Here is a 26415-nt window from a genome sequence, read left to right as displayed (position 1 = left end):
ATAATGTGTACTGGTTTTGTCGCGACCAAACCCGGCTCAACCCACACTCTGTTCTGGTGATTGGATTTGCCAGTGGATGACATGAACTGATTCAGCCTGGTTTGCCCCTGGTTTGCCAGTGGGAAACTTTCCATGGCCTATTCTGGGCTGTTTCCTATCATGCTTCTTGCGCTTACCTGCAGGGACTGTGTCCTGCCAGAGAAGTTGTCCAGGCTCCTCCATCAGAACCTCTCCCAATGCCAGATTTTGTGCATACCAGGGGGTCCTTGAGCCAGCCCTATTCAGTTCATCTCCTGTCCTAGCAGGAACAGTGGCTTTTCCTGGCTGGCTTTAACCCCATTCTGGTTCTTGTTGTTGGATGTTTCAGCCCAGCCATGGCTCGTCCATACCCACATACAGCTCACACATGGCTTAGTAGGGGGTTGAGACCCAGCCTAGTCAATTCCACATCTACCCTCGTTCTCCATGACACCAGATGGTGTTGGGGTCTGAACTGGCCTGGTGCATCCAATCCCAGCCCACACTAGTGCCTTGGGTGACTACAACTGTTTCCTAGATAGAACGCAGCCCCCATTCCAGCACACATGCCCCTTGGTGGGAACCTCAACCCAGTTAAGGTGTCCCCTTACCTCCACAATTGGGCCTGTTCCTAGCTGTAAATCACGCAACTGCCCGTGGTTGCTCTGAGGACCAGTAGGTACAAGAGCCTAGCTCGGTATGACCTGTGCTCCATGCTGGTTTCTAGTTTTGCTTGTAGGCTAAGGTTTGCTCAGTCCTGCCCAGTACATTACGTTCCATTACCAGTTTCACAGCTCAGCATTGTTAAGTGATCAGAAGTTCTTCAAAGGAAGAGTTACTGGCATTGGGAATCTTTGGGATTGACTCAGATCCCTGAAACAGTGGGGTCAGCCTGGAGCTACCTAAGCAGCGATTCAGACAACCAATACCCCAGAGCTCCCCGGCCGGGCGGCCAGCAGGCACAGCCTGGCACCAAATGGCACACTGGCCACCCAGGCCCAGCTCACCATGAGCACATGGTGGCTAGGATCAAGATCTGAGCAAGACGCTCCCTCCTGCAGCCCCCAGCAGCCTCCCGGCTGCTGCAGTTTAAACCTGCAGGCAAAGTTGGTTTTTGGAGTCTTGGATGAATGGAAGAAAGCCCATGAAATAGCAACCAACTGTAACAAAATCAAGCATACATTTGCTTTAGTTGGCTCAAAAATCCTGGATTGGCCTCCTTTTTAAGATTTTATTTATTTTTATTACAAAGTCAGATATACACAGAGGAGGAGAGACAGAGAGGAAGATCTTCCGTCCAATGATTCACTCCCCAGGTGACCGCAATGGGCTGGTGCTGCGCAGACCTGAAGCCAGGAACCTGGAACCTCTTCCAGGTCTCCCAAGCGGGTGCAGGGTCCTTGACTGCCTTCCCAGGCCACAGGCAGGGAGCTGGATGGGAAGTGGAGCTGCCAGGATTAGAACCGGCGCCCATATGGGATCCTGGCACATTCAAAGCAAGGACTTTAGCTGTTAGGCCACGCTGCCGGGCCCAGGCCTCCTTTTTAAAACCAAATATTACTAGCAGTGATCATAGGTGTCCACAATTAACCCTAGTGTAACCACACCTGACTGCTGGGATGTGAATACTTTTCATTAAGGCTCATATCAGAATGACCTCTGGCTGGGCTAACTTAGAATGAGATCATGAAACATAGAGAAAGGAGGCCAACTCAGTTCTGAGTAGCAGTTCTGCCCGAGCTTAGCTGTGTCATCATTGTCAAGTCTTGTAGCTTCTTCCCTGAAAATGAAAGTAAATCTGATGAAGGCACCTCTCTTCTAGCTTTGTCATTGATGACACAATATTCTTGCATTCATTATGTATGTTGTACTTTATTTTCATAGAAGATAAAGACGTTCATTTTGTAACACCTAATACAAGGGAACATGAAAGAATTTAAGGAAAAGTGGAATTAAAAGATATATTTATTTCCAGGGCAGGTTCTGTGGTATAGCTGATAAAAATACCACCTGTAGCACCATCATCCCATATGAATTCCAGTTTAAGTCCAAGCTACACCACTTCCAATTCAGCTCCTTCGTAATGCACCTGGAAAAGCAATGAAGAACAGCTCAAGTCCTTGGGCCCCTGCATAGCCTGGGAGACCTGGAAGAAGCTCCAGGTTTTTTATTTTTTTGTGACCCAGCTCTAGCCATTACAGCCATTATGGGAGTGAACCAGTAGATGGAAGATCGATTTCTATCACTCATTGACTATCTCTTTCTCTGAGTTTCAAATAAATGCATAAATCTAAAAAAAGTTTATTTCCATATGAAACATGTTTGAAACATGTGAACTCTCTTTTTCATTATGCACATTCTTTATTAACTTTTGACAGTTGTATGTTTGAAAGGATTTACCCTCCCTATAAATAGAAAGTGTAAGTGTATAGTATAAAGTGTAAGTGGTTTCCACAGAGGAATGTGTTCTGTGACTTACTTTAATTTGCAGTGAGGGTGAAATATAAGATGAAGAGGTGAGCTGTGCAAAATCCTTTGATTTTGTATTTGCTGCATGTATGCTATCTCTACTGCACTTTGCTATTCATACAAAGCACCTCCCCTTTCAAACAAGAAACAGAAAGTGCAAAGCAGTAGAGTTGTCTTGAGAGTCTTCCCTTTCTTCTATTTTCTCTTACATAGATCTCCTGCTCCCCATATCCATGACTTTCAAGCTGTTTAAGCTGTTTTTCTCTGCATATAGATGCCCCATCCCCACCACCCATGCCAAAAAAAGGCTCAAATCATTCTGGCCTCCAACATTGCTCAACCAAGTTGACACTGAAAATCCATCCATTCCTTCTCCTTCATTTTGTCAGCTTCAAGCACATGGGCAGCCCTAGCCAGTTGGAGCACATCCCCTTGGGCACATGATTGCTTTAAGGACTGTCCTGTGCAACCAGGAGAGCAAATCATATTCCTACATGGAACTTATTAGAACTCTCATGAAAAAGTCAAAACTCTTTTTGTTGAGACATCTAGTATAAGGAAAGTAATGCCAGAGTTGACACTAGCCATCGGTGTCCTTTGTGGAAAATTGGCCTCTAATATATTGTAGCATAACTTCACATGCAATGCTTTTCTCAAAGATTCAGTGACAGAGTTGGAAGTGGGAATTGGTACACATTGGCTTTGCCTCCAGCTCCTCCTAACATTACTATATTTGCATCCCTATCTACCTCTTTTGCCTTATCCTGTATCCTCATTCATCCCTAAGGCCTCAACCTGCAGCCTGACAGAACTACAAACAAATTGAAATATTTCATGACAATGTTCTTATGACCTTTTTCTTGAATTCTTTGCTTGTTACTGTCAGGTTAACAGTTGCTATCATCCTTCAATATAGTTTCCTTACTCATTCTTTAAAGCTATCTTTCTACTCTGCCTCCTTTCCTAGAGAAATTGAACCCTTTCCCCTCTGCCCTTTTGACTCTGCACAAACTCCTTTCACAGTTCATTTGTTTCTTCACAATTTGTTAGTATTCATGTCTCGTCTGATTATGTCATAAATCCCTTGTGATGGATTCCTTGCCTTATTCACCTGTGGCTTCCTGTGCCCAACTGAAAGTTTGAAACATATTTTTGCCTTGTACTACATGTAGTCTTGTATCAAGCCCAACAAAAATTCCGTCTTTGGGGACAGAAAATACGTTCAATTCGTGTCTGTACTACTTCAGTTCTACTCAATAGGTGTTTGTACAGTGAACAAATAAGCAATTCCTGGACCCTGGCCTGGGGAGAAAAGCAATAATTGGAACAAACCCATCAATGCAAACAGAATAATTGCTATGACCTGCTTGCTATTGACCTTGCTTTTTGCCTTCAAAGGACCAGGCAATTTTGATCCCATCTGCCCTATGCTCTTTCCAGAAATCCTCCAATACTCTTTATGTTTGGAAAGATATATACTTGAAAAGTATACCTCTCTCCTTGAATGAGGGAGCTGTGGCAAAGTTCACCTTTGTCTATGATCTGTCTTCTGGAACTCCAGGTTCCCTTCATGCGGATTCTATCCCTTTCCTGCATTCCTGGCCCCATATTATGGCTTGTGTAGTTTAATTCCTGTGTTCAACTGATCCTTTGATTGCTACCTTGGTTTTAGCCACTCACCACCCATGCACATTGTGTTTTAGCTTCACAATACAGCTCTAAGAGGTCCTGTGCCACAGTGGTCCTGAGGGGCACAGTCAGCTGTTACCCAGTTCTTGACAATTTCCACTGAAAAGAGAGAAAGGATCTCTCGAAAGGCTGCACTCATATCATGAGACTTTCTTTCACAGTGAAGAGACATTCCGTCTGGGTTAGTCACCTGAGGTGAATAGCACACGTAGGACAAGGCAGCAGTTTCATCTTGCCCCATTGGGGTAAGGGAGGTTAACCTGATCAAACATGTTGGTATGTGGTCAAAATGTATGACTCCTTAGAAACCATCAGTTTGCCTTGTCACATTTGAGTCATTCCTGTGGAGGCCAACTGAAGGGGTTAATTAGAAGCAGCTGCAGATAACCATGCTGGTTTATATTCTTCCTTCTTAAAGGGCACAAGAAGAAGCAACTAGAAAACAACAAAAAAAAGAGGCCCTGTATGGACAGGAGTTCTCCAGAGGCTGAAGCGAGTGTAGGAGGAATTTGGATGCTGGGACTGAGTCAAGTACAGGGACTATGGTTTAAGTGGAAAAGCTATCTTACACCTAGAAATGTAAGAGCAAGGCCTTACTTGCTATACAAAGCATGGACAGCATTTATTTTCTTTGTGCATTAGTTTTTTCCCCCTATAACTTGGTATTCTTTATCTTATCTATGTTCTGAAGTTAGCTTTAAAAAAACTTGGAATTAACTGCAGTTAAAATTGTGTGTTTCTTAGAGTTTTAAACACACAAAATTATTAAATTATATTTTATTGTGGTAAGCGTATCAAACAGGAGGTTTTTCCTCTTAAATTTAAGTGTTAACTTAGACAAATTTTACTGTTGATTATAGATATGAAGTTTGTAGGCAAATCTCTAAAACTTTTTCATGTAACTTAATTTAAACTTTAACATCTGTTCATTAACAATCCTCCATTTTGCTACCCTCTCAATCCCTGTTCTCACTATTCTGCTTGTTGAGTCTATGAAGTCCACCATGTTCGATACCTCATGGTCTTATTGTGGGCATTCATGCAGTACTTGTCATGTCTAGCTTACTTTCCTTGGAATAAGGTCCACAAAGTCTATCTAAGTTGCTGCATATCGTGGAATTTCCTTTCTTCTTTCAAAAGACTACATGAGGGGAGAAAGATGGCAGAATAGGAGGATTAGCCAAGGAAAAGCAGAGAGGACGGGATGCCTGGAAATAGCAGAGGACAGGCTGACCGCAGAGAGACATCCAGAGATCCATGGATGCAGCACAGCAAGCGGGGAAGCAGCAGAGAGGAGAACTGCAGGGAACAGGTACTCCACCAATAGTCAGGTAGAAAGGGATCATGGGAACTCAGGAGGTGAATCCAGCCAAAGAACTGCAGGTCCTGATAATGTTTTACATCTGATCATGAGCAGAAGCAGAGTGAAGGAGCCCTTGTGGACACGTGTGAGAATACAGTAGATTTCACAGCCCGGATTCACACCAACGCCACACCAGTGCAACATCAGATGATATTTTGAGTTCTATGGAAAAGACTCTGGGGGTGATAACAGTTACCTGTTTTTGTGCCTAGCCAGGGAAGAACTCACTTCCAGCTTAACACATTGCACTGGCCCCACAGGAAAATAATACCAACTTGGTATCCCATGGGTTCTGTTTAAAATAGGTACAGGTTGCTCCCAGACCTACTGCCATCAGGTCCTGGCAAAAAGTGGAAAGAAAATATAAGTTCTGTACAACAGATGCCACTGATAGCCCTGTGATCTAGCTTAAAGTCACAGTTGGTGTTTCCATAATGGTGGGTACTGCTGGAACCAGGAGCAGGAGAAGGACTGAGCAGACAACCATGCAGCCAGAACACAGGATCACAGAGGGCAGAGAGTGGCCACATGGGAGTTGTGGCTGAAGAGGCTGTGGTAGAAGGGTGGCCTGGGAGTCGTGTATGCAAGCTCATGGAACAAACTGTGTGAGAACCAGGCACTGAATGGAATCAGTAAAGACAACCTTTAGACCTATGGACAACAATGCCTTAAAAATCTGTCCTGAGGAGAAAAATCTGCCAGTTGCAGTTGAAATGGCCAAGAACAAAAGAAGAGGCACAGGTACCGTGAATGAGGTGACCAAAGCCTCCCCCACAAAGGAGTAAAAGACCGTATCAACATCAGAGTTAGCTGAGAAAGATATTGAGGAACTACCAGAAAAAAAAATTTAAATCAGTATTAAGCTTCTTAAAAGAAGCATTAGAAAGCTCCTTAAAAACACCAAGACACAGTTACGGGAGTTCAAGGAATTTAAGGAATATGTTATGAAGCAATTAGCAACATTGAAATAAAATCAAACGGAATTATTGGAAATGAAGAAAACAGCACAGCAAATTAAAAATCCAGTGAAAAGAATGAGTGAGGCAGCAGAAAGAATTCCAAGTGGAAGACATCTTTTGCAATAATGCTGAAACAGAAAACTAAAAGAACAGAGTAAAGCTAAGAAAAGTATCCAAGAAATTACTAACAAAATCAAAAGACCTAACATAAGAGTTATGAGAGTTCCTCAAGGTGTGGAAAGAGAAGCTGAGTTGAAAGATGTATTCTATGAAGTAACAATTGAGAACTCCCCTAACATGGAGAAAAAAATTGGAAAACAAGGGGCACAGAACCCCAAAATATTAGAAGGCCATAGAGTCAACCAAAACTAATCCAATGCCATGACACATGATAACCAAGCTCTCTTTTGTTGAATAAGAAGGCATATTTATATATGAACATTTAAAAAATCAATTAACAGGGCCCGGCGGCGTGGCCTAGCAGCTAAAGTCCTCGCCTTACACGCACCGGGATCCCATATGGGCGCCAGTTCTAATCCCGGCAGCTCCACTTCCCACCCAGCTCCCTGCTTGTGGCCTGGGAAAGCAGTCAAGGCCGGCCCAAAGCTTTGGGACCCTGCACCCGTGTGGGAGACCTGTTCCAGGTTCCCGGCATCAGATTGGCGCGCACCAGCCCATTGCGGCTCACTTGGGGAGTGAATCATCGGACGGTAGATCTTCCTCTCTGTCTCTCCTCCTCTCTGTGTATCTGACTTTGTAATAAAAATAAATAAATCTTTAAAAAAAAAGTCAATTAACGTAGAGCTGACCTCTCAGAGGAAACCTTCTAGACCAAAAGAATATAGAATGATATATTCTAGATAAAAATGTCAGCCCAGAATAACATACTCAGCAAATTGTTCCTGTGTCTCTGAAAATGAATTAAAATACTTCCAAAGTAAACAAAACTCAAAGATTTCGCCTATAGAAATGTTACTTAAAGATGGGCTACAGAGAAAAAGAATGACACCTCTGAAATCCAAAGGTCCATGCCCACAATGATGGACATATGACTGTGTATGAAGAACTATATTTTAGTATTGATAGAAAGGAACTAGGTGTTGGGAGGGAAATTGGGGAGGGGATATGGGAAATCCCAGGAGCCTATGGAACTGTATCATAAAGTGATAATAGTAATAAATTTTTTAAAAAGGAAAAAAAAGAAATAGAAGACATTAAAAGATCGAGAAATTCACCATATTTCTGGATCAGTAGATTCAATAGAATTCCTATCAAAATCCCAAAAACATGTTTCTCAGAACTGGAAAAGATGATACAAAACTTCATCTGCCAGCATGAATAGCCAGAGCTATCCTGAATAATAAAGCTGGAGGAATAACAATTCCAGACCTCAAGGCATACTACAAAGCAGTGGTCATCAAAGCATTTTGGTACTGGTACAGAAACAGAGAATATCAATGGAACAGAATAGAAACTCCATAAGGAAGCCTAGATGTGTACAATCAATTAATCTTTGGCAAGAGAACTGAAAATAATGCTGGGAAAAAGATTAGTCTCATCAGCAACCCCACCTGACACCTTATGCAAAAAACAAACGTAAATGTTTCCTATTACAGGAAAACACAGGAAACATTCTACAAAATACAGGCGTTGGTAAAGACATCTTAGAAAAGTTACCAAAAGCACAGAGAATCAAAGCTAAAATAAACAGCTGGGACTTCTTCAAACTAAGAAGCTTCTGTACAACAACAACAAAATGATCAACAAAGCAAAGCAACCAACAGAATGGGAGAAAATCTGCACATTATACAACAGGTATGGGGACTAATATTTACTAAGCATTCCAGAAACTGGACAACAGCAAAACAAACAACTCTGTGAAGAGATGGGCAAAGATTTTTCAATGGAACAAATTGAAATAGTTAGTAGACATAAAAAATGGTTAGGCTCCCTAGCTATTAGGGAAATCAAAACACAAATCACATCGAGGTTTCACCTAACTCCAATGAGATTTGTCTATAGAAATCTACTGACACACACAACACTGGAAAAGTCAGTATGGAGAGTGCTAAGACAACTGAAAACTGATCTATTGTATGACCCAGCTATCCTACTCCTAGGAACATATCCAAAGCAAGTGAAATCTGTTTATGAGAAAGTGACCTACAACCCTTTACTTCTAACAACATAATTCACGACAGGGAATACAATGGAAATAATCCAGATGCCTATTTAAAGAGGAATGGATAAAGAAACTATGGTACATCTACTGCATGAAATACTACTCAGCCTTTAAAAAATGAAACTCTACCATTTGCAACAAAATAATACCAACTGGAGACCACTGTGATCAGTGAAATAAGCCAATCCAAAAGGACAAATGTCCTATGTTTTTCATGCAAGATACATGATAAATAAATACATAGGTATACATGTGTATACATATATTCTTGTAGATTAAATCTGTAATGGAGACTAGCATAACAAGTAGCAAAGGTGCATTGCAGTATGCATCTGTATTCCTTAATAAAAGGAGGAGTCCCAATATAATTGTTAAATATACCTTGAAAATACAATACTAGAGTTTCTACCATTGTCTATACCTACAATGCTATGCTACACTTAAGTAGCAGAATGTTGAACTTGTGGCTGTTGTGGAATGACTAATTATTGTAATAATATGGGAAAAACAGTGGAAGGAAGATAATGGAGGGGGAGAAAGGAGGGATGGAGGGGTGAGATCCCAATACCTAGAAAACTGTATCATGGAAAATAATATTTTTTAAAAAAGTAAAAATAAATTACATCATATTCTATTACATGTTTATGACATTCTATTACAGTGCATCATATTTTATTACATCTTCCATTTATTGATGGGCATTTAGATTGTGTCCGGATGTTGACTGTTGTGAATGGTTCTGGGATGAATATTAGAATGTAAAAACTGCTTTGAGGTCATGATTTCAGTTGTTTTAAAAAATAAATACCTTTTAGACATTTGGGTTCTTTCAGCAATAGAATTGTTGGATCATTGGTAGTGCTGAGTTTGGGGGAATGCTCCATGCTATCCTATATTGCCACTACTCTATTTTACAATCTGGTTAACACTATGCAGAGAATCCAGATTCCTGGGGTTCTTATCAATGCTTTCTGCCTTGTTTTTGGTCCTAGCCATTCCAACAGGTGTAAGGTGACACCTGTCTGGTGGTTTTGACTTGCATTTCCCTGATGATTTGTGCTGTTGAGCATTTGGAGATATATGCTTGCTGGCTATTTGTGTGTCATTTTCAGGAAATGCCAGTTCAGCTTAACCCATTTTCCAATTGGGTTATTAATAACCATTGTTGTCGGGCCCGGCGGCGTGGCCTAGCAGCTAAAGTCCTCGCCTTGCACGCACCAGGATCCCATATGGGCGCCGGTTCTAATCCCGGAAGCTCCACTTCCCATCCAGCTCCCTGCTTGTGGCCTGGGAAAGCAGTTGAGGACGGCCCAATGCATTGGGACACTGCACTCGTGTGGGAGACCCGGAAGAGGTTCCAGGTTCCCGGCTTCAGATTGGCGCGCACCGGCCATTGCGGCTCACTTGGGGAGTGAATCATTGGACGGAAGATCTTCCTCTCTGTCTCTCCTCCTCTGTGTATATCTGGCTGTAATAAAATGAATAAATTTTTATAAAAAAATAACCATTGTTGTCATTACTGAGATTTATAATCCTTATATATTTTGGAGGTTTACCCCCTATCGGAATCTTGCCTTGCAAATATTTTCTCCCATTTCACTGGTTGATGTTTTCACCCTACTGACTATCTCCTGCTGTTCAGATTCTTTTTGGTATTTTGCAATCCTTATTGTTTGTTTTTATTTTTATTTTATTTTTATTTTTCTCCAAACCATTCATAGAAAGCCCAATACTTTCCTCACTATGTATTCTTGATACCATTATCAAAGATCAATTGGCTGCATGCATGTTTATTTCTGTTCTATTTCCTATGTTTCTTAGAAGCAGCAACATGTGTATATGGGTATCAGTTTGATTAATTTTGATCATTTTAGTAACTATGTGCTATTATATTGGAATATAAATGCTTATTGCCTTGATATTCTTGCTTTTTATCCATAGCACACGAAACTCCTATGCTTTTCTATGGTATCTCAACAAAGAAAATATATGTGATTTTTCTGTAAAGCTTTTTCTATATCTCAAGCTGCCATGTCCACTTCACCTTGTTCAAAGATGCCAAGACAAGATGTTAATTTTGTTGTGATTACTGATTAAGCTAAAGTTCATATAATTTATAGAATTCCAGCTAATCTAGTAAATCAAAGCCTATGATTAGTGAAGGCTACTGTCTAACTGTAGCAATTAATATTTCTGTGAGATTTTGAACTGCAGATTATGTAGATTACTCATTTGATGTGAAAGAACTAAACATTCGTACAAAGTTAAATAAAGATCTATTTTCAAGAGAGACAAGATACCTAGAACTTCATTGATTATTCAGACTTTCTAACAGTGTTGTTAAAGTGGTCTAGTGAAATCTGTGTTTCATGCTGTCAAGAGAGTTTTCTAGTTCCTTGCTTCTCAAAGTGTGGTCCACAGACTAGCAGCATTGGCACCATCCTAGAAGCTTGTTAGCAAATGCTGAATCTTTTCCAAATTCCAGACCTCCTAACCAGAATCTGTGTTTTAGCAGGTACCAGGTGACTTGTACACATTGAAGTTTAAGAAGTTCCATGCTAATATATTCGGTGTAGCAGACTACTGCTATTTCTCAATATCTATCCTTTTTTCCATAGTAATAGAATATTAACTGATCACACTGATGTGCTACAAAATGAACATTTACCTTCCTCTGTTCTCACGGGACCAGACCACATTCTAATCCGAGATGATTTGAAGAGTGAGGGTAACTACTTTCAAGTTCTTGCCTTTGGAAAGGTGAGGTACTCCCTCGCTATATGATGCCATATTCTACGGCAACCACATTTTATTACTGAATGAGAATAACAAGTTGAAGATGTGAGAGCCACGATTAGCTCAGGGCTGTCATACCACCTCTGAACTATTATTCCAAAGAAACAAAAATTTTTCTGGTTTCATTAATTGGAAATCGGGGAATCTTTAGCTCACTAGCTTGGCATCTTAGCATGTATGTTCACTAATAGGCTGATTATAACAGAGTTAAGTAAACAAATGGACAGTGTCTTTATAATTATTTAACCCATTAATAATACCAGAAACAGCTTGCATCCATCCACTTGTGTTGCCTGATTTAAATGGACCTGAAATGATCAAAAAGTAAACCTTTGAGTAGGCATCGACACAGTAGCTAAGACACATCCCAGGATGCCTGGGTTTGAGTCCTGACTCCACGCACCTGGGGAGGCTCAAGTACTTGTGTCTCCGCTTCCCATGTGGGAAAACACAGATTAAGTTCCTGGATCCTGGCTTTGGCCTAGCATGAGTGTTACCAGCATTTGCGAGATCTCTTCTTATCTTTTCTATCTCTTCGTCTTTCAAATTAAAATAAATAAAAATTTTTAAAAAGGAAACTCCTTTTAGGGACAGAAAAATATATCAGAAATTAACCTCAGATTAGTTTTTTTTGTGGTAAATGGGCAATGATCTGATATTAATTTTTTAACCAGAGACTATTTCCCATAAAAACTTATAAAATTTCATCCAACAAAGGGTAGTTGAGTTTTCAGGATCTTACAGAACGTATATCCTATAAAACATTCTGTAATTTGTATGAAGATACCACAAAGTTCATGGAAATGAAATTTTAAATGTCTAGGGCATAAAACTTGAAACTTGGCATAATTTTTTCATAGCACACAATTTTACGAACACATGGTGATCACTCCTATACATGGATTTCAAAAACATTCTGAAGCTGAGCATTATGGCATGGTGGACTAAGTCATTACTGACACCCTTACATCCCATATTGGTGTCTCTGGGATTAAGACTCACTTCTGCTTCCAATCCAGTTTCTTGCTAATGTACCTGGAAAACTGGATTTTTGCTGTCTACTGGGAGATCACATGGAGTTCCGGACCCCTAGCTTTGACCTTGTCCAGTCCTGGTTAATGTGGCAATTTGAGAGTGAACCAGTTGGTGGAGGTCTCCCCAGCTTTCAACATTAGTCTGCCTTTAAAATAAATAAACAAGTACTATTTTTATCAAAATCAATTTATTTTTAAATTTCAATTCCACAATTTTGAAATATTCCTGTACTATATTTTCTCCTAGAGTTATTTTACGTCCTAGATCTTACCTCCAACTTTGCAAATAAGAATAGAAACAAAATGAAACATGATTGATTCAGTGTACTTTCAAAGTGAAATAGGAACTTTTAATAATGTTGGTGAGATACTTTGCAGTAATGCATGGCTGCATTGTGCTTTAAAGAAATAACCACATTCATGTGGGATTTGTAGCATCTGAACTGTTCAGAACCAGGATGACAAACCAAAGCTCAGAACAAAGCAGAGATGCAGACATTTTCCTAATCCTTCTTGGCTGAAACTTTTATTAATCCCTTAATTTGGAGTTACAAGAGGTGAAATACCAGACGCACAATACCAAGTGTGTGATCATGGCAAAACGCAATTGTGCTCTGTGGTATTTGAAATGTAGGCTTGAGAACACTGCCGAGAATGGGAAGACACATTAAACAGCACCCACACCAATCTCAGTCCTGTTTGCTTGGAATACTAACTTTAGTTGTCTCCACTTAAGAGCCCTGCTAAGCTGGAGCCAGAGAGTACTTCAAAGGAAATGATCACTGTAATTTACCCCCTCTCCTGCTTGTTTTTCAGACTGATCACCCATGAAATTAGCTCACAACAAGGCCCATTACCATCTAGGAATGACCTTGACATTTTAACAAGAAAGACAGTGATGGAGTTCTCGATCTATTGGACACACTGTGTGGTGTGCCACTAAAAGTTGTTCATAGATGGACTTTAAAGATGAGGAAATCAAGGCATGGTGAACTGGGCTAGTTTGCCAAACTGACACAAGTGCTAGCTCATACAGCGGAACCTACAAGTTAGTTTTGCTGACTCTGATGCCCAGAATCTCATCAACATTCTAAGTAAAACCAAATATTAGCCCTAGAAATTGACACAGACCTCCAGTCCTAAAAGCTATACTAAGCTGATCCTTGAGGGAGCTAGATAGTTCCTGACTGAAGAAAAAGGGTGGAAATCTGATCAAGTGCCTGAAAAGACCAACTTTCAAAATGTCCCTAGTTCTGGAGAAGGCAATGGATGCTGTGTCTGACAGTAAATAATCTGAAAGACTTTGGCCTTCATGGAGTTGTGAGGACGATCATCTTACCAAAAGAATTAGGAGTTCCAACTCTGCCAAATCTGCCAATGGTTTCCTTTGTGACTATCTATACTCACCTACCTCCATTGTTTTCCTCAGGTTAATAATTTATGTCAGTCAGAGCTTGGCGTTTTATGAGCCAGGGGTAAAATTATTAAGTTTTATTGTTTGTGATTCCTTCCTTAAGTTATATTCCTGTAATTGCAAACTCACTGCATTCCCTAACCTCTGTTTTGAATTTATTGCCAGCCTTCTTGTTCCTTTTTTTAGATCTCAGAAGTAAACTTCAAATATTTAGAAATCTCAATTTTCTGTTTCCTTTTCATAAATTTGTGGGCAAATGCAGTGCTGGAGACAGAGAATAATAAATCAGGATATTCATGTATTGTGCCAGCAGGCGCTGCACAAACTTCCCCCATAGCCTGGTCACTGAGCCTCAAACTTGACCTGTAGCACTGATTCTAGTCTAATCCTGAGACTCCTAGTAACAGAACCATTATAAAACACCTGGTGACATGTATCTAAAAAACCCTCCCCTCATTCTCCAGATGTAATTTGTAGTCAGACAAGTTTAGTAGGCACGTATGTTCTCCATGTTAGCAGGAGAGAGTGCATCAAGGATGGTTATATCATGTTTTACACCTATCTTTGCCAATAGAGATGTAGTGATGACGTGGCATAGGCTTCAAGTAATGATTGAACTTGCCATAATATAAAACAGTCTTATTTGTGAAGATGTCTCATTCTAAGCACATTGAATATGCTTCAGAAAATGAAATATAGAACTTCTAGAAGAAAACCCAATGGAGTTTAAAAAAAAGTACAGTAAAGCTCTTACTTAAACATGACACAAAATCCAGAAGCCAACAGTGAAAGGCTTCTAAAGCTGACTATATAAAGTTTAGTATTTGTACACCTTAAAATGGCTATAGATTACCATTCAGCTGTCTCATGTCTATTTCAGTTTTAGTATTTAGCAGTTTATAGCATTGAAGCATGGTTTCTCTGAACCTGGCTGTTTTTTGGGTAGTCTAACTCTATAACAAGACATATGTCAACAGTTTAGGTGAACAGTTGTAGGAGGGGTGTGCAGAGAAATCTTCAATACCCCAGTGAGGGATAACTAATCTTTGTGTCCCACCCAGTGAGTTGTAAGTGCATCCCCGCTGACCATTTCCTGTCTGTTTCTAAGCTTTCCTGGTTGTTCTCTGTCTATCTATTCTAGTTTTTGTTTGTTTGTTTGTTTTGAGGGGTTTCTGGAGCGATCCTGATGGTCCTTACGAGAGAGGGCGGGGACCCAAAGTTGGAAGCAGGCAAGGACCAGAGAAAGCTCCTCTCCCTAGTCCCGAAGGAAGTTTACTGTTCTTCTGTTTCTGCAGACCGCTCAGGGATCCTGGATGTCGTTCCGATGACCTTGGATCCTGCAAGGCAGGACCTGGGCTTCTTCCATCCCATGTGGTAGGTCCAAATGGGGATGGGTGACCTCAGAGTTCTTGGCCTCCGAAGGCACTCCATTTCCCCGTGGTCTCCTTGGCAGTAGGGATGTAGTCCTTGGTGCTCGTACTGATAGTCCTTGATGAAGATCTGGGAGTCTTCAGGGTTGGGATACAAGCCTCCTCCTGTCCCCCTGCTCCACTCTGGGGTCCCCCCCGCTCTATGCGTATGACCTCCTGTTAAGAGGTTGTTAGGATTGCTCCTGATTCCCCCTATACGCCTTTGTAGTTTTGCTATTGTCTAATGTTGATTCGAGTCTATTGCCTATGAGTTACCAGTTATGATCCTGATAGGTTATACTTCCTGTCTTCCTCATGGTTGAATATAAACCAAAATGGGAATGCCTATGAAGAAGTCACAGGTTGTGGTTGAGAACCTGCATTTTCATGCTTGGTATGATGTCTTAGTTACTAAATCCTCGCCTTGCATCCACTGGAATCCCATAAGGTTGTCAGTTTGTGTCCTGGCTACTCTACTTCCTATCTTGCTCCCTGCTTGTGGCCTGGGAAAGTAGTGGAGCCTTGGGACCTTGCACCTACGTGGGAGACCCCATTGAAGTTCCCATCTCCTGGCTTTGGATCAGCTCAGCTCTAGTCATTGCAGCCACTTGGGGAGTGAACCAGCAGACAAAAGATTACTACTCTCTCTCCTCCTCTCTGTGGATCTACCTTTCCAATAAAAATGAATAAATCTTTGAAGGAAAATAATTTTTTTAAAAAATCTATTTTTCTTGCCTACATGTGCATGGATGCTCATCCCAGAATTTTTAGTACTTTTAAAAAACTGCAAGTACCTTTCCTATCCATTAAGTAGATATTAGTTAAATATATGATGGTATGCCCCTACAATGGAAACTAGGAAAATGTGTTATACACTTAAACAAGTACTATCTCGTGTATCAGACTAGAAGGAATTCTTTCCAATCACTTACGCTTATGTGCCTGCTGTTTGGGTGTGTGTGGTAACAACATGGTGATGTAAAGTAAAAGCCATCGAAGCATGAAAACATGCACTAACTGACCACTCAGATATCTTTCCTCACTACTTATCTCTGTCCCATCAGATGAAAAGAAAAACTCAAATTACACGTAGCAGTTGTTGGATGAACTAAGCAACAATCAAAGAAGACAAAAACAACAAGAATGAAGGTACCATAAGTACTTTAAAAGAAAATAAAGTCAAGGGATTTTTAACTGAGATCCTTGGGAAAAGCTGATAAAGTCCAGAAATAATTCTGCACAAATGTCTCTCCTTAAGATCATGCCATAAAAACTAAATGTGAACAGAAATATATTGAATGGATCTATCATAATTTAGAGGGAGAAAGACTCAACCCTTTTCCTTCGGCTACACTTGATTTTTGTTTTGCTTTTTGGAAATACCACATGGTTGCAATTAAAATCTAAATTTTGTTTAAAGTGAGACATTTACTTTCATGATTTTTAGTGCTTTTTTTTTTGGTAAAAGTGAGCTCCAACAAAAATGTTTTCTCACTCTTAACTATATATTTTGTTCTCAATTTTAAGAGTTCTTTTTCCAATTCCTTATCCTGGCATAACCTCCTGCATATTGTTAAGTGAATAGAGTAAATTGCTTCCTCCTGTTTGGGCAAATTTTTTAAAATTATACACACTACATGTATGTGTGTGTGCATGTGTGTGTGTGTATATATATACATAGATATATATATATATATATATATAATTCTTGGTAGAACACACAAAAAATGATTCATAGCAGCACCTCTGATGAGAGAAACATTGGGGATTCCAGGATCAAGGACACCCTCACATCTTAGCATTACTTCTATAACCTTTTGGTGTTTTAATGTGAGTATGTCTTAATTTAATATTTTAACAGCATAGCTAACAAAATGAATTAGCACAGAATCAAAATGAGTCAGAACTAGTTCTATCAAAACAGATGTTTTTAATCAGTGTTGAAAAGTATCTTATGATTGGATAAAAAAATCTTACAGGGAGATTAAAAAAAAGAAATATTTTGCCAAAAATAATCTTGCAGATTTATTAACAAATCATTTCATGGGGTGTCCCTTAACTAGATTTCAAGTTATAAGGGGGTGCATACCTCCATGACTTTTTCTCTAGCCTTTTCTTTCTGGCATCTCATAAATTAGTCATCTAAAACTTCTCCTGAGTCAGATATGGTTTGAAGTTTCCTCAGTTCTCTCCAGGTAATGTAAACTGTGTCCATACAGAGTTTAAGATCAAGAACAGACGCTACAGTGTAAGAGCCTTTAACCTTCCTAAAGGTCCATTCTTCACACACTTCCCTTTTTCTTTCTCTTTACCATTCCTCTCTGCTTAAATCAAGGCATCCACCCTCTGAAGCCCTCTGGTGGTCCGCAGGGTGCTGTTCCCCTGCCCTCCTCAGCCTGTGTCCTCCTGAACCTGGGAGGCCCTTAGCCATCGCTATAGGCTGTGTGCTTCCAGAGTGCTGTCAGCCCTCTTCTCTGCCTGCCAAGTGCGTGTGAGAAGTCGCAGGTATCTGCTGCTTGCTATGTGCTGGACATGACGCTGATGACATTTTCAAGATTGAGTTCAAAATCCTTCTCATCTTGTAAATGAAGATACTTCAGAAGTAGCACAGGGCTAAGTGGGTGGGAGGTGGGGGAGATAGAATAACTTTGGAAACTGAAACCAACCCACATAGAAGGGATTTGATTTAGAGTCCAGCCTTCCCTTGTAGCTTCCCTTATTAGACGTTTAGTCCCTTAGGCCATCATCTCTTTCTGGATTGCTGCAAAGCAAGGGTCTCTGACTGCTCCTCTTCCTCAGTCCACTGCTTTAAGACTTGTAAATGTGATCTAGGATACAGCATTCTCTCCCATCTTACCATAAAATGAAGAAAGGGCTTAAAGATGTCCAGAGGGCCCTTTAGACTCTGACTCTCTCTACCTCTCTCAAACCTGCTGTGTTTTGTCCCTTGGTTCACTCGGATCAGCATCACTCTTAAAACTGATTTCTGAATTTTAGAAGACAAGCTGTTCCGTTCAGGGATGAACTCTGATACATTTAGTTTTGAGGGAGAGACTGAGAGAGACAGAGATATCCCAACATAGATTGTCTCCTCAAATGCTTCCAACAGCTAGGGCTGAACCAGGCTGAAGCTAGGAGCTGAAAAGTCCTTCTGGTTCTCCCTCATGGTTGCAAAGGTCTGATTACTTGGGCCATCATCATATGCTGCTTCCCAGGCTCAATAGTAGGAACCTGGACGTAAAGCAGAGGAGCATGGACCTGAACCAGCACCTGAATGTGGGATGGTGGCATCTCAAGTGGTGGCTTAACCTGTTGTGCTGTAACATCTGCTTCAAATTCAATTTTTAACAAGATAGAAACCAATGTGTGTGTGTGTGTGTGTGTGTGTGTGTGTGTGTGTGTATATATATTACTATTTATATAATATATATAGATTATTATACTATATAGTAATACTATAATATATAGTAATATATAGTAATACTATAATATATAGTAATATATAGTATACTATAGTATATAAATATATATTACTATTACTATATAATATATATATATACATATTACTATTTATATAGTTTACTATTTTCCCTCGCCTGGACAGAAGCTCTGAAAAGCTAGGAATTATCTATTTGTTCACTGTGGTTTCTGGTGGACAGAACAGCATGTGGTACATAGTATATGTCAGGAATATTTGTGGATTTCCATGTATCAGTGTGAAAGAACATAGACTTTGGAATCAGAACTGTATTCAAATTTGCAGCCCTACCAAATAGTATGTATATGTTCTCATAGCATCTTTCTCCTTTTCTGAATGTTACTTTCACCTCTTACAAAATGAGGACACCAGTCTCATAGGTTTGAGTGAATATTTAGAGATACAACAGATGTCAAGTGTTTGTTCTAAGGTATTTCTGGTTCTGTCTGTCCTCTTCCAATTTTCCTTAAAAGAAGGAGATGGGGGAATGGAGCAGTTAGGCATACAGTGGTATTCACTGAAATTGTTGTACAGATGTTTCTTGAGCAACTATTACATTGTAGACATTGAATGAGTTATTATGCACATCCCCCAGGAACTCCTTTCAGTATAATGACTCGCATATTAAATAACAATTTCAGATATGTAGAGTAACAATAATATTGTTATTAAATAACAACAATAGATATGTAGAAAGGGAAAGTCTCGTAGTGGATGAGATATTCATCCTGCATTGGCAGCTGCCCGGCCTTGTACTTGTGAAAATTATTGTTCTCATATTTTTAGTTGTTACATTTTTTAATGTTACCTTAAATGCATAGTCAAGAACTGCAGTAAATATTGCAATCATGTCCATTTCAGGGCAGTTCATTTTTTGAATTTGTTTTTTTTCCAGTACAACCAAAGAAAAACAACAGTTTTAAAATAAGTTTCATGAAAAATTGTATGAAAAGCTTATGTTTTTAGGGCCACCAGATATTTTATTAATGATCAAATAATGAAGGGTGTTATTGAATGGGATGGACTAACAGAAAATTTATCCATTTGAAAAAGTATAATTTCCTACTGTGTGTTCATTAAACATGGATTCCTGAATCCATGTGCAGTTTAGAAATGTATCAGTGTAACGTAACACGCAGAGTCGAGCAGTCTCTAAATTGTTATTACTCTCATTCCAATTATTTATACAGCTATCCTATTAGAGGATAAATACAGACCTCAGACCCCTGAACTGATACTCCCTCCTTCAGATCATATTTGCAATTAGCCAGAAGTCGGAATTACAAGTCTTACTGATAAATATTTCACTTGCTTTTGAATTGTACCAGCTCCTTCTCTGCATCTCCTTACTGTACTCCACTTCTGATGAAACATTTATTTGACCAAACAAAATACATATGTACAAATAAATACAAATGTCAGGAGCTGCCACACAAATGCAAACACATGTCTTTACCCATACCCACCATTTGACAAGCATGACAGGCTAAAGAGCATTTGGAATGGAAACTACACATAAAGCCTCTGAAAAAAAATGACCAGACAAAAGCGCTGTAATCCATCTGTAAGTTCTTCAGGAAATACACTTTGCTTTCAGGGTGATACTCTGATGACGCACTGTGGCAGGACAGGTAACAAAGGAGTGGATGCCTGGAAGCCATGAATGGCAGCCTTCCAGCCCTGCCACCTGATCCTACCCCTGGATGGTGCAAGTTTCTGAATCTCCCTGCCATGGGATGCCAGTAAACCTAACATTGTCCATGCACTTTGCAGGCCCATTCACAGAGTGTTGAACTTCATTTTTGTCCAAAGGAAAGCACAAAGAAAATAATTCTTCATCTGAGGGATCATCTTAAGATCCCCAAATGGAAAGCAAGGAGAGCAGTAAATCTCTTAAACGCTAGTTTGGCGGCTTTAACACAAGACATTGGGGTAAGAAGTTTATTTATGACAGAGGAGGAAAGGTGAGCGTGAGAGGTAGAAGGACAAAGAGAGGATGGAGCCCATCTGATTCTGTGCCCCGTGCCATCTGAGAATGAAGGGAAATCAGGTGCCGCAAGTGTCGCGAAGCCTTCACTTTGACATCTTCACAAAATAATCCAGGCCAAGTAAGGATTCCCCAGCCCCTTGCAACCAAAAGGAGATAACCTCAGAGCAACCTTTACTTTGCAAGAAGATGGCAGTAGGATAATTTCTCCAGTGCATCTGGAGGCCACCCTGCCCTGTCCCATTTGGCCCCTCTCAGCATCCTGTTTTCTGCAAGTTGATACCAAGTACTCTGATGATTATGGAATTTGGGATTATTTATCTTTCATTCTGAACCTCAAATCTTCCTACCCACCAATACCCCATTTTGTTTTTCTTTCTTGGGACCCCTCCCACTTTCCTGCAGATTAAAGAAAGGAAACGAATGCTGTGCTCTCTTTTGGGGCATTATTCTTTGTGATCCTCTTGGATAGAGGTTAAGAGATGACATTTTTTAGAAAATGTGTATTTATTTGAAAGAAAAAAATATTCCATGTACTGGCTTACTGCTCTAAATGTCTCAAGAGCTCAGGCTGGACCAGGCAGATGCCAAGAGCCAGGAAACCTGTTTGCATTTCCTTCATGCATGGAAGAACCCAGACACTTGAGCTGTCAGCCAGTGGCTCTTAGAGTGTTGTTAAGAAGGAGCTGGATTGGGAGTGGTGTGCAGATTTGGACCCAGGTGTAGCAAGTTGTGTCTCCATTGCTATGCCAATGTGTTCACCTAGAGGGGAGTCCTGATGGGGTTTTTTATGTCTTGGGTTCCCACCTGCAATTGATCGCCTTGCAAGCCAGCAGCAGGGTGTGGTGGGCTCTCCTTGCCCAGTTTTCTAATTCCCAGGCAGACCAGCATTTTCTGCGGAGCAGAAGCCTTCTGGACCGCAAGTAGGGGAAGCTTGGACTATGTCTGAGTCAAATGATAATTATGATCATTTTTTTAAATTTATTTATTATTTTTTATTCATTAATTACATTGTATTATGTGACACAGTTTCATAGGTACTTGGATTCTCCCCACCCCTCCCCAAACCCTCCCACCATGGTGGATTCCTCCACCTTGTTGCATAACCACAGTTCAAGTTCAGTTGAGATTCCCCCATTGCAAGCATATACCAAACATAGAGTCCAGCATCTTATTGTCCAGTCAAGTTCAACGGCTTCTTAGGTATACCCTCTCTGGTCTGAAGACAGAGCCAGCAGAGTATCATCCCGATCAATTAAAAGCTCCAACATACCATCAGCAAAAATTTACATCATTATGGAATTAATTGACATAGTAATAAGTAACCAATATGTTAAAAGTAAATGCGAGTTCTTAACCACCTTCTGTGACCACCTTATAATCATTTTGAAAGCTATCATTTTCACCTGGGAAGGGACTTGAGGCAGCAATAGGTCACTCCTTGAAAATTGATGACCAAGTTGAGAAAGCAATTTCCTGTATGTGGCAGAAAGGGTGGATGAAGCACACACTGTTGTGGCTAACAGAGAATTCCAGCCTAGGAGGATGGAAGGATGGGACTGAAATGGATGGGACAGGAGAGGGAGCAGATCACAGCCAGCCTGGCCCTGCAGTCATGGGAAGACTGCACTGAAAGACTGTCACTCAGATTCTATCCTAGAGAAAGTAAGACCCTGAAGTGATGTCCTGTCTCACCAAGGGTTGGCTATGGATGCAATTGAATGGAAGTGCCTAAAAACGCATTGAGGCACCTTGACTCAGTGCTGGCCAATCTTAACTGTGTTTAAATTTAAATACAAGTTCCCTTGTAATCCAGGGACATCTGGAGGTAGGAAACTCATTGACATAGCCTGACACCCAGCACCCAAAGGATGTCACTGGGCACATTTTCCTGATAAAACCAGAGTGTTCTAAAGCATAGAGGGAAAATGACTTCATACATTCTAGTTCCAGAGCCATTTGCTTTCTCATAGATCCAGTTTCTGCAGAGGAGTAGTGAGTGTGCTGGAAAATCTGGAACGTCTAGGGGCTGAGGAACTCAGAGGAAAAGCAAGTCCTAATCTGATGGACAGACAGAACTCGGATCCACTCCTTTCCCCAACCATAGTGGTCCCCATGCTATTTGTTGTTTTTTCTTCCGTATGCAATCCTTTTAAAGTAAATTGTAAATTGACTTATTTATTTGAGAGGCCGAGAGAGGGATAGTGATAGAGAGTTACAGAGAGATCTTGCATCCACTGGTTAACTCCTCAAACAGCTGTAGCAATCAGGACTGAGCCTGGTGTCCAGGTATTATGTGTGGGTAGCAGGGTTTCAATCATGGGTGCCATCTCTGCTGCCTCCCATGGAGCACATTAGCAGGAAGCTGGAATTGGAAGTCAAAGATAGAACTCAAATGCAGACATTCTGGTGGAGGGGGGTGTTCAGGTGTCTTATCCACCAGAGCAAATGCCCATACACCTCCCCCCTTCCTTTTGTAAAGGACATTTCATAAGGATCTTTAACATATAAAGCATGTCAGAGCAGAGGTGTCTTAATCAAAGTTGGCATGGGAGTATGAAAACCACCTCTTCAAGTCTGTGGACTGGTTAGGGATCCTGGTGCCTTTTGAACAATTTGAAGGCCTTAGGATAGATTATCTTTGAGGTCCTGTTCTATCTTTCAGGTGTTGTGATGTAAAATATTTTCCTTCTGAAGTGCTGATGTTAATAACTGGCAAAAATGGAAAAGGAGAGAATGAGGAGGAAGAAAGGAAAGAAAGGCAGTCTTGTCTGGCTGTCGCAGGGCATGAATCCCAGCTAGAGAAATCTCTGGGTGGCCAGCAGCAGGCAGTGTGCTGAGTCACTGTCTGTCTTGGATTTTTTCATTGGTGTGCAGTAGCAGTAGCATAAAGAAAGGTGTTTTGTTTTCTCAGCAGCAAGATGATGTCACAATTGTATCTTCCCCTGGTGAGCAACCAGAGGACCAGGGGTCTGTTGGGACAGGCAGACTGTAGCACCAAATTAGGACAAGGACTGATGGTAAAGATTCCTGCCCCAAGTGCATGACCAGTGCTCAGCCAGGGAAATCAGTCAGGGTGTGTAATCCTGTATGGACCAGGGTGGGGTGTGCTCTGCCAGCATGCAGGAAAACAGATAATCATGCGGGACATGGCTCTTTAATAAGTGTAAAACTAAACATCATCAAAATGCTGCAACACAATACCAGCGGCTGGAAGTGGTTAGTGTTGTGATTACACAAAGGGCATCAGTATAGGATGTCATTTCTCCCAAAGATCCAAGAAAATGTCTAGCATTTGCTTTTATAAACAAAGCCATAGCCCACTGGAGTTATTTCTTATTTCAAACATATAGTCATAGCACCTTTGTTTAGAACATGGGTAAGGGGATTGGAATGGTATATAAATTGGAGACAAGACTGGGTATTGTATGTTCTGCTCAAAAGAGCAAAATATAAGGCCCATTCTAAACAAATACAGGACTATTCAGACCTGAACCATTGCTAATCTTTTCATTAAAAGGCACAGTCGTTAACGTTCCAAATCCTTCTTCCCAAGATCAGATCCAGATTTTCCAGCTAATGAAACAATGGAGTCATTTCTATGAAAACCAGGAGAGAGATGTGAGACAAGTATTTCAGACTGGATCTGAGTCACAGAGGCCAATGTATCTGAGTGGGACACACACACGTAGGTAGAATGTATTCTCCAAAAGGATAATATGAGAGTTAACAGTAATATACTCTCCAAGAATAAAAGACAGCAGGAAACTAGTATCTTCTCTAAAGCCAACCATTTCTGTTATTGCTGCTACTCGGTATAGCTTGTGTGTGTGTGTGTGTGTGTGTGTGTGTGTGTGTTTTCCTGGCATCAGTTTAAGAACCACAGTTGTGGCTTGTGACTGTTCCCCGGCATGCCAATCCAGGGTGTTGCTGTTTAGAGTAGTTAGCCTACTGGGAACAAAAGGTATTTGATCTTCTCTCTTCTTAAGCTCCAGCTACCTAAATGCAACTTTGGCTGGGCTTTGTGGTGAGAAACATGCTGAATGGTTGGAAACATCAGCAGCACTCAAAATGTGTGGGTGCCAGGGTATTGTTGGCGACCACACTTCCCCTTGGGGTAAAAAGCTTACAGACAAGAATGAGCCCACATTATCCAATGCAGGTTACCTTGAATGAGTTTCCTAGCAGAGGAAGTCGGGGGAAGAATACAAGGGGAAGATCTAGGTTATAAAAACTCAAGGCCTACCCCCTCTGTTTCTCCATTAGACAAATGAGTCTGTGAGAAAGGAATACAACATCTCTACTCACAGATGCATTTTGGGTCGTAAGAAGGAGAAGAAGAGCACTTTTCTAATGTCTAGAATGTGTAGATCTTGGTACAAGCACATATGTTTCTGATGAAGCTCTAAGCACTAGACACAGACATCCCCTGACTTTTTGGAATTATGTTAGAGCCTTGTTCACATGTGCTGATGAAAATTATATTCACCCTGTGTTTTTTATGTGTCATTGGGACACAATCAATGAGTGGAAGAGATGGGAAATTAAAAGGTATGTGTGTCTGTGTATGTTGGGGAGATCACTCACAATTGATCTCTAGAAAAAACAAATGACATGTGAGTGAAATATGTCACCCATTGAATACTCATCTCAGGAGACCAAGGAGACTTTGTGAGCTGCACATCATTATTCGTTATGCCACAGGTCTTTTCCTGGAGACACAGTTAAGAAAAGTGACTTGTAGATTCCGGCAAGAAGTAAGTTTAGGCTTCTGTTGAATATGCTGTAACAGTTTTATAATGCTGACCTGAAACATTCAGGCCTTGCCTACGCCTGTTGAGAATCACATATAGAACTAAGAGGAGTGAACTGGTGGCAAGTTTGCTCTTAGAGGATCTTAGCTAAGCCTCCTCAGGCATTTGTCAAATACACATTTATTTCAAGCAAAAAGAATCACTGTGCTTCATTTGCTAATGCGTCTTGAAGATGTGCACTCAAATCCTTTTCTTTTCAATCAGCTCATTGTAACACCAAAGTTGATCATAACTTGCCTGGGAAAAAGATACCTCTTCATCAAAATGCATGAAAAAGAAATAGGATTTTGTTGTTATTGTATGGGCAAGGAAACAGGTGGCATCGCCAATGTAGCTAAGTTGAGAAATGTTAATAAAGATATTAGTTACAAAAGTCCTGCTGTTTGTATGGAAACCATGTGAGGTACCACACCAGTCCCAGTGTTATTAACAGCTGGGTGAGCACATCTGGCCAAAACAGGGGATAAAACCTTCAGTGGAGAGCACAGAGAGAAGTGGTGGGGATGAACACCCTGACATCAAGTTTCGCACACCCCTCTCTCCTTCTTAGAACGTACTGGCGCTCCTCATGGACCAACCTTATCCAGTGGGAAAGCAAAGTTCATGCTAGACCACAGCTGTAGTCTGTGTTGGTCCTCTCCCAAGACATAGACAGCACACAGAATGGGAGGCTGGTCTGTAGGGGCAAGTGAGTGCTATCCAGCATCGTTAGGTCTGCCTGCCAAGCCTCTCTTCCTGATTGACTGTTGACCCTGAGCAAGAGTTTTCATTTCTCCTAGCTCTCCATCGGAGAGGGCAGTCAC

At 40.8% G+C, this 26415-nt stretch overlaps 1 pseudogene; it reads left to right on the top strand.

The window, feature by feature from the left end:
- The first annotated feature begins 6192 nt into the window (after positions 1-6192).
- LOC101535019 (non-histone chromosomal protein HMG-17-like) overlaps positions 6193-26415 on the top strand; it is a 55698-nt pseudogene continuing 35475 nt past the window's right edge.

This window comes from Ochotona princeps, chromosome 14, assembly GCF_030435755.1.
Source record: "Ochotona princeps isolate mOchPri1 chromosome 14, mOchPri1.hap1, whole genome shotgun sequence".
NCBI lineage: Eukaryota > Metazoa > Chordata > Mammalia > Lagomorpha > Ochotonidae > Ochotona > Ochotona princeps.
Note: the sequence above shows the minus strand (reverse complement) of the source record. Positions and strands in the feature narration are given on the sequence as shown.